The sequence below is a fragment of the Gavialis gangeticus genome, unplaced genomic scaffold (genome assembly GCF_001723915.1).
Source record: "Gavialis gangeticus isolate Ggan-Ray unplaced genomic scaffold, GavGan_comp1, whole genome shotgun sequence".
NCBI lineage: Eukaryota > Metazoa > Chordata > Crocodylia > Gavialidae > Gavialis > Gavialis gangeticus.
The window spans coordinates 29,421,154-29,430,204 of NW_017729008.1; the positions used below are offsets into that span (position 1 = coordinate 29,421,154).

Genomic DNA, 9,051 nt, shown 5'->3' on the forward strand with positions numbered 1-9,051 from the left:
GTGCAGCACCCTGCACTTGTCAGTGTTGAAACGCATCCTGTTGATGTCAGCCCACTCCTGTAACCTATCCAGATCTTGCTGCAATCTTTCCCTCCCTACTAGCGTGGACACCTCACGCCAAATTTTGGTATCATCAGCGAATTTAATCAGGTTTCATTTCACCCCGTCGTCCAAATCGCTGATGAAGAAATTGAACAGCGCAGGCCCAAGGACTAGATTAGTTTATGGAATGGAAGGGTAATATTAAAAAGAAATAAAGGTCAGATCACAAGCCCTTTTTACTCCAACTGGTGAGCTCCATTTTTACCTCCCCTGCCACACCTGGGTATGACTGATAAGGTTTTGGGAGACAGCCCCTAAGGTCCCAGAGTGAGCCCAGTCCAGCTCCGCCTCATCCCTCAGACACTAAGTTGTGACCCCCTCCCCTACCACTTGGCCCTATTAGTACCTCAGGACACCAGTTGCCTTTTGGGCTATTTGTAGCCTCCATATAGCCACACCTGTACATCACAGATGTCACTCGGTCATCCAAGTACCAGCCTGTACAGGCCCTGCTGGCTGCTCTTGCAGCAAACTCCTAAGCCTAAAACCATTTTCTCTGGCCTCTCAGTCCCAGCCTTCCCTGTACTGTTGCTTGGCAGGCCCCTTGGCCTCACCTCGCTCGGCATCTCGCCCAGCCCCCCTGCACTCCCTAACCCAGGCGAGGCTGCTGCACCCTCAGTGCCAGCCCCCTTGTGATCCCTGACTCAAGTGAGGCTGCTTGCACCCTTGATGCCAGCCCCCCCGCGATCTCCAACCCAAGTGAGGCTGCTTGCACCCTTGATGCCAGCCCCCCCGCGATCTCCAACCCAAGTGAGGCTGCTTGCACCCTTGGTGCCACTCTCCCTGCAGTCCTTGAGCCTTTCTGGACTGTCTGCTGGGTGCCCCTCAGACACCCCTGTGGCCTCCTTGCCACTCCTACTAGCCACACCCAGTCCTCCAGTCTCACACTTAAATCACAACATAAATATGAGCAACTGCTTCACAACTAAAAACTGACCCAAGCTCTGGGTCATCACCTCACTACAAGCCGTAAGTCCCCTTCGGCTCTTCCCCTGGTAGCTCTAGGGACAGCTCAGGTGCCTGCCAGGCTGTCTCCCTCAGGAGCTCCTCTCCCTGCAAGATGTAAGGCTAGACTGACCCACTTGCTCTCAGGGCAGTGCTCTTATGTACCCCATAACCCCTCCCCTTCCTGTCAGGCGGCCCACCAGCCCCACACTGGTGTTTCTGCTTTGGCTTGGTGGTCAGCCCGCTCTCCTTTACTGCAGCTTGGGTCAGCTCCTTGCAGTCTTTATCCCTGCTCTGTCTGGGCGCTGCCCCTTGGCTGCTTATTGCAATGCAGCTGGCTCCCAACAGGAAGCTTAGCCTGCCACGCATTCCCTTAAAATTAACATGAGCCTCTGGCTCGCTGTTACAGGTATCCACTCCTATCCAGAGGTAAGTTGTAAAGTAGCACCAAGCCTTCCATCTCTTTCCACTCAGTACAACTGCTGTTGTGTCCACATCTGTTTTACGATAGAGGTCATAAAAGATTAGACAGACAGACAGACAGATCATCCAAATGGAGATACTCTGCATTCAAAGGATTTAAATCCATACTATAGAACATATGGCATGAAATTAGTCTGGCAAAAGGCCTGATTTTGCTCCATAGTAAACTGCAATATTCCTATTTATGGCAACAGCAGCACAGAGACAGATTCAATTCCCACCTCTTTGGCCTCTGAGGGCCCTATCAGACAGCGTGTACAATGCACAGACAAAAAGAGCTTTCAGGGTAGATTGAAGCTTGCAGCAGTACTGACGGGGGCAGGCAATAGGCCAGCCTGAAATGCAAACTGCTTGAGCTACTGACAGACACATAAATATTCTTCGCTGAAAAATCACATCACCTTGATAGCCAGTTGCTCTTATTACCCAAAGTTCCTACGGCAAGATCAGATTCACAATGAGATCTAAATATAATTCAGTGAGGCAATCATTTAAAAATGTGGGAGCCAAAAATTAGTAGAGCACATTCCTATCAAAGAGAAGTAATGGAGTGATTCAGATAAGATGAAGGAAAAAATAATGGATTTTTCCTAATTAATGGTCTTTGCCTGCAAACTCCTGCACATTCAACTATTTCCTCTGAGGATATGTGCACTGGAACTTGATATCCCAAGGCAGTGAAGTGCTGGAGAAGGTTTCTTAGGAGTGTGGATGGTGGATGAATGAGCCATGAAGAGTGATCTTAAGAATAATATTGTTTTGTAATCTAAGTTCCTTGTTCTGTGTTTGAAGAGACTGTGTCTTTATCTTCATTGTTACATGACAGCATAAATGAGCAAGCAAATAAACATAAGTAAGAGAGAGCAAAAATGCAATACTTCAGCCTTTCACAGTTTGAGAAGCCAATGGAAGGGCCCATGTGGGAAGAGCTCTTCACTATACATGGCATCTGGATGGAGATTAACACAGTGTTACAGCCTGGAGTACAAAGGAGTATAGATCATCTCATTAACTTACATGGGGTGGGCGGAGAGCTGCTGCTTCTTACACCGCATTTGACCATTTTGTTATGTGTGTTTGTGCTTGTGCATTGTATTTTGCAAGATCTTCCATTGTACGTGCACCTTCAAGCAGCATTGACACAGGTGTTGCACAGTCTGAGGCTCTGCAGCAGGTGTTGCCTAGCTTGAGGCTCTGTGCCACAGTCACAGCTGGTTGAACCAATGGTATAGCCTCACTGCTTCATTAGGTCCTTGGAGCGTCCAACTCAGGTACGTAAGCGGTTGAGACATTGCCCCCTTTGTCATGGTTCATCAGCCCCAAGTGATAAGGACTCAGCCGCTGGAACGTCCATTTTTTTTGCTGCCAGGTCTTTTTTTCAGCCTCTCGTTCCACAGCTGTAGTTGTGTCTTCTTGGGTGTCGCATCAAGAGGTTGGGTGCTGGCAAAGAAGCTCCTGCACAACTTCAAATGTTTGCATGCTGCGGGGATGGTCATATGGTAGGTGTCTCATATCTTCAGTTTTCCTCATTCTGCCCAGCTTGCCACTGCTCTTCTGATGTCAGGTGCCACAATGCCAGCCAGCAGGTACACACTGTTTAGGCTGGTAGGTTTAAGACATCCTGTGATGCATCAGCAGCTATAACTCAGGATGGGGTCAAGGAGGTTAGCATATACGGATCTCCCCCATATAGCTGGGAACTGGAAATATTTATAAACCACTGGTCTTTTTGGGAGAAAGACAAAAGAAAAGCTGTGGAGGGATTTGTTTATGCCAATTGATTTAAATGTTTATGGTGCTCTGTGCTTATGTCAGAAAAGGCAAGTCGAAGAGACATACCCTGCACTTGGGAAAGGAAGATTTGGAGGTTCATAATGGTGATCAGATGTGCGGGAATTCATTCCAGGGTTTGAGAAAACTCTGGCTCCTGCACAAGGTCCTTACCTTTATGGCAGAAGCTTTCTCCCAGTAAAGCACAGGAATGAACTTCTGAAGAGCTAAAGAACATAGTAACCCCATTCCCAGCACTGACATTTTTATAATGTTTCTAAATCTAGGACATTTCAGCAGATGTCAGCAGCCATGGTCTCTTCAGAGTGCTATAATCTAGTGTCATGGTGGTGACATGGCAAATTGTTCAGGAAGCTTTCAGATTCCCAAGTAGAGGCCACCGTTACATGAAACACTGACTGTACAGTGCATAACCAAGTACTAAATGACTGTGCAGTAACCAGACTTACTTCACAGTCGTGGCGAGGAACGCCTTTTACTTGACACTGATTGCACAGTAGTTTGTGACTACTGCACAGTAGCATTGCATCAGGCTTCCTGCCACACAACAGTACCGAGCAGTAGTTAGAGGCTACCACGCAGTCAGCATCTTATGTAGACATAGCCAGAGACTACAAAGACCACACAAAAAAGATGCTGCATGGTGAGTTAACTGATATTCAAGATGTTCACAAGGTATTTTCAGGGTCTTGAAAAATAGTAACAGACAGGAGCTACTTGCACATTTAATGAACAGTAAAGGGCAAAATAAGGTTCTTCTTAAATGCCAGAGATTGTTTATGCTTTCGATAAGCTTATATCTACTGCAACCACTGATGTCTCTAAGGCTAGGGACAGAAATTACACATAAACCAGTATAAGTGATCAGAAACTAGTTCAGATCTGTAACACAACAGAAGTTTAATGCTTTCTAAATGGGAGAAACCAGTTTAAGATAAACCTGGATTATTGTAGTATTAGACTTAACTGATTTAGGCTACATCAGTTTATTGAACTTCTGTCCCAGATCCCCTCCAAATTCAAGTTAACTCACAATCCCCTAGTATCCCAGGATTATTTGCATCTTCCCTGCAAATTCCCCGAACCCCCCACCCCTGGCAAGGTGGGAAGGCTAGCCTTGGCCTGAGCTGTCTGCTTCAGCCAAGCAGGGTGGCATGCCCAAACCCGGCCCCACCCAGCTTCTGGCCTAGGCCACCACAGACATGTGGAAGCATTTCCGGAATCAAAAGCGAATGTCTGTTCATTTGCTTATCAGTTCAATCTAAGTAGGTTAGACTAACCTGTGAAGATTGAATCAATTCAGTCTCAGCCTTTTTGACTGTCTGTACTTAGCCTAGTGGTAGCTGAAATGAAATGTTTGACATGGATACTTCAAAAGAGCTATGTGGGCTGGATCTGAAATGCTTAATGAAATCAGGAAAGTCTTGAGGTACACCCAGAAACTCATAACTCAAAGAGTATCCCAGATTTACAGGCAGCATTTCTTGGTAGATCTTGACAAAAAATAGCATTAGACCTGAAGGGAGAGAAAGGGCATACCTGTTTGCCAAGCGATGTTACAGTAAGACAGACCATGCCACTGCATAGTGCACCAAACTGGCCCAAACCCCCACTGCATTGTGGTCAGGTTTCAGCATGGTGGTTTAATAAAGCTGAAACTGAATCTTTTAATGCAGCCACCAAAAAGCTAACCCTGCCACTGTTTACCTGGAAACCACCAAGCATGTTTCAAGTAAGAAACACTCAGGCCCCTGGCGTGCATTACATGCATGGCACTGTTAACTGTAACAGTGCCCCATGTTCAAAAAGTTATGGCACTATAAAATGACAAACCACCCACAAAGATATTCCACAAAAAATATGGAATATCTTTGTGACTGCTTTGCATGGCACAATAAATTGAATATGTGGCACGTCCCCATCCTAATGTTGACAATGAGTTGATTCTTGACATCAGCATAGGAATGGGGCTCAATACCAAAAATGAGCTGCCAATAAGAAGGCTGGAATAGTCCTGGAGGGAAAAACCAAGGGGCTACCCCTGCTGGGAATCTTGCAAAAAATGCCTCGCTTTGTAAGGATGCTGAAAATCACACATCCTGCTATGCAAGTGTGGCATGACAGGGCACGCACTTGTTGGGATCAAAGATCAAATCCCTTGGAACCTTTATTCAAACATCTGTCAGTGCCCTTATTGGTGAGCATGTGTTACATATTCCCTTCAGTGCCTGGCCCACTAAAAATAGGAGTTGCCACAGGCTCCATTGGCACAACCTCCACTAACTCAAGCAGTAGCACACTGCTTCTATCTCAGGCACTCCCTAGCTCAGGCCCTGATGTTCACAGCCTATAGAAAAACTGCTGCCCACAAGCCAACAAGTCCTAGAAAAGGTGTATGGCATTCTCTTTTCTTTGAAGATGCTGGAAGAAATAGTCATTGGCAACGGACAGCAGTTTGTGAACTCTAAGTTCTAAGTCTGTAGGGCTCAATATCCTTTCAAATGTATCCCTTCCAGCCCATACCGCCCACAAAGGAATAGATTTGCAGGGAATTCTACAATATAAAGCTTCCACATTTACTTGCCTGAGCAAAAGAGATGCTCATATTCATTCACCAAAGTAAGCACAACTCAGGGTGCCAGCACACTCTGTGATTACTACAGGGTAATTTATCTTAGATTTTACTTCAAAGTAAATTTACTCCACAGTTAAAAGCAGGCACATGACCATCTCCTCTGAGTTCCCGACCTCCAATGGGAACAGTTAGAGCACCTGACCACTTGGTTCTTGGACAGCGAGTCTGCATTCAGTAAAGGGCTACCCAGGAGACAAAACTGACTATGGAAACAGCCCCATAACAGATATACCAGTCTATCTTATACCTGCGTATAATTGATCCTCACGTTCTCAGGGGTAATATTACTATGGCTTACAGTAGTACAAGGCTGTATTGAATGCATCCACTTTTCTTTTACAACACAGTAAAGCCAATTTTATTCCATAATAAATTTGTATCAGGCCCTCAGTTTCAGACATTTATTGGTTGATAGGACAAAGTTGTTAGCCTGACAATTAGCTCATTCCCTCGAGTGGTTTTTTGTTTTTTTTTTTGAGCTATGATATGAAGGGAGGCTGAAGTTGCCAGATCTAAGAAGTCAATAAACATCAGAAAACAGAATTAAAAAAAAATTAAACTAGGACCACCAGTGCTGATAAAAAAACAAAATACTGGATGATACCAGCTCTTCTTATTGAATATAGCTGCATCCCAAAATCACAGCAAGCTGAGATTCACCAACACACTCATTAAAGGAAACTCAAAAACAAAAGAGGAATATTCACCTGGTTCCCTACTTGAGCCTCCATGTGATCCTAGCAGCCATGCCCCAGGAGGAAAATAAAGCTATCGAGAAGAATCCTTAAATGTGTTGAACAGAAGCCCATAGTCTGGTGATTTAATATTCCAGTGAACCAACTGAACAGATGTCCCCTTCAGGTAAGTGGTAACTTGACCTGGATGAGTGGACAAGTCAATGACTCAGCTAGAGCCATGGCTTGCTATTAAATATTAATCATAGTTAAAGATTGTTTACAGATAAAAATAGGAAATGGGCAGGAGGATGCATGTACTTGTTTTTTTACTCTATTACAGCACCCGCAAAACACAGATGGCAATCCAGCCATTCAGGCTTTTAGTTCTGCAGGTCTCCAAATCAATGTTTTCCCAGCACATCTGGCCAGTGTAATAATGATTATATTTGCATAATGTCTATGTTCTTGATGCCTCCATGTCCTACCACCATTGAAAAATAATTATCTTGCTGTTTATAGAATTCAGACTATGTTTTTTTATGACAAAGTTTTTGTATTTTTTTAAACAACTCAGATGTTTCTTGCATCACTTTCTCCCACAGTTTTGTTTGTGAAGAGCTGTGTTAAAATGATTCTCCTCTTCATCAGCTGCCTAAAGGCATGGCTGGTCTGAAGAAGACTTTGAAGTGTTCCCTCTTCCCTGTCACCCACAACAATAAATTTTCTTCACCATCACACTTTGCTGCCCTAGCAGTTCTTTTGGAGAATGACCTTATGGCAGCCTAGTGCTTTTCTTTGTCAGTAATTTGTACCTGGAGATATAAATGATTACACCTGCCAGACTAGATAAATGATGGCAATGTCCCTTCCTTCATTTTATAGGAGAGGTGAACTTTTATTCACTTCTGCCTTTGAATAATCTCCTCTGCTGCTACAAAGGTTTATTGTTAAGTACATTACCATATGTGTTTTAGTATAGTACAGTCAACCACTAGAAGACATATGAATAGTTATGAACACTCACTGAGAGGTTAGTTGCGTTATACTAGGCATCTCAATTTTGACTGCTGAGAAGTTAAATTTGGTGAGTGTATCAATTCCTAAGCCACAGAGGGCACATATTAGTTGGCTTCAGTGGAGTTGCTAATGAATATTTTGTTTAGAAGGAATGCCTCATTAATTCATACTGAAGTATAGCAATTTTTGTCTTATAGATCCTATACTATTCATAAAGAAATCAACAAACAAGTAGAATCTCTCCTAGGTCTCCTCCTGGCTTTCTACCACAGATTTTACAGGGAGGCCTAATGTATTCAGCAGATTTGTCAGTGAGTTAGAGAAAGGCACAACAAAGCATGGGCACCATCCTACTGCCCCTAAAAGACAGAAAGGAAAGGACTCGCCTGAAGTCAATCAGATCATTAGCAGAGGTACCAATACAACTCCTGTCTCCCAAGTCCCAGTCTACTGCACTATCCAGGAAACCACATTGCCTTGCTAAGAGGTAACTAACCCATGCCAGTTGCTTGTGTCACTAAAGGAAGACACATGAATTGATCATTCATGCTCACTGTTTTCTAAACCATATTAGCTAATTCACATCACATAGTTCAAATCAAATTTCAATTCAAATGAAGGGTTAATAGATGATCAAAGAGGTTTTCCCCCTTCTTCACAGACCAGTAGCCCCTCTGCTTGGAGGGCTGCAGGGCTGGAGACTTAGTCAGGATACTCATATTTAGTGAGGTGTTGTTGGCACATTTGACTTTCTAAAAGTGTTACTTTGTGCCTGATAGCCTCTGCTGTTTTGCCAAAAACCCACCTGAGTTTCCTTTGAGGTGACCAATATTTGCAATTCTTATTGCATTCCTAAGGAAGGCTTATCTGAGTTCCTAAGGACTGTTTTTCCTAAAAGTAACGCCGTATATACATGTTAATTAATACATTTTAAATTGCCTAATTCGGCCTGCCCTAGTCTGCATTAAATTGAATCCTCATTCAATGAGGATTAGTTAATTCAGACTAGAGTCAATTTTAATTTGGATTACAGATGTCCATGTGTATATAGTGATGGCTATAGTCCGGATTAAACGTAGAAAAACATAGCGTTTATAAATGACAGAAGAGTTGGAAATTAAAAAGTGCAAACATACTGCATTCTTTCCCTTTCACAGGGTCTGGCAATCCGGAGCACTCCACTGCTGGGTTGGGGACAGCCACCCTCCATCTGGATCCACTGCTATCACACTCGGTGTATTCAAAGTGGTAATCTGTCTGCAAGCAATCAGAAAGACTCTCAGTTTCATCATAAAAGCTGCACCTTCCCATCATGGGATCATTCATGAGAAAAGGACATTTAGTCATCTCGATAACAATAACAAGCACAATCGCAATAACAATAGCTTTGCCATGCAGCAT

At 43.8% G+C, this 9,051-nt stretch overlaps 1 protein-coding gene across 1 annotated transcript in view; it reads right to left on the bottom strand.

Annotated features, from left to right (window-relative positions):
- Positions 1-8,906, bottom strand: part of KIAA1324L (KIAA1324 like) — a 112,559-nt gene extending 103,653 nt beyond the window's left edge. The window contains exon 1 of the mRNA XM_019509512.1: positions 8,787-8,906. The gene's annotated coding sequence lies outside the window, so the exon portion shown is untranslated. The remainder of the gene's footprint in view (positions 1-8,786) is intronic.
- Positions 8,907-9,051: the final 145 nt, after the last annotated feature.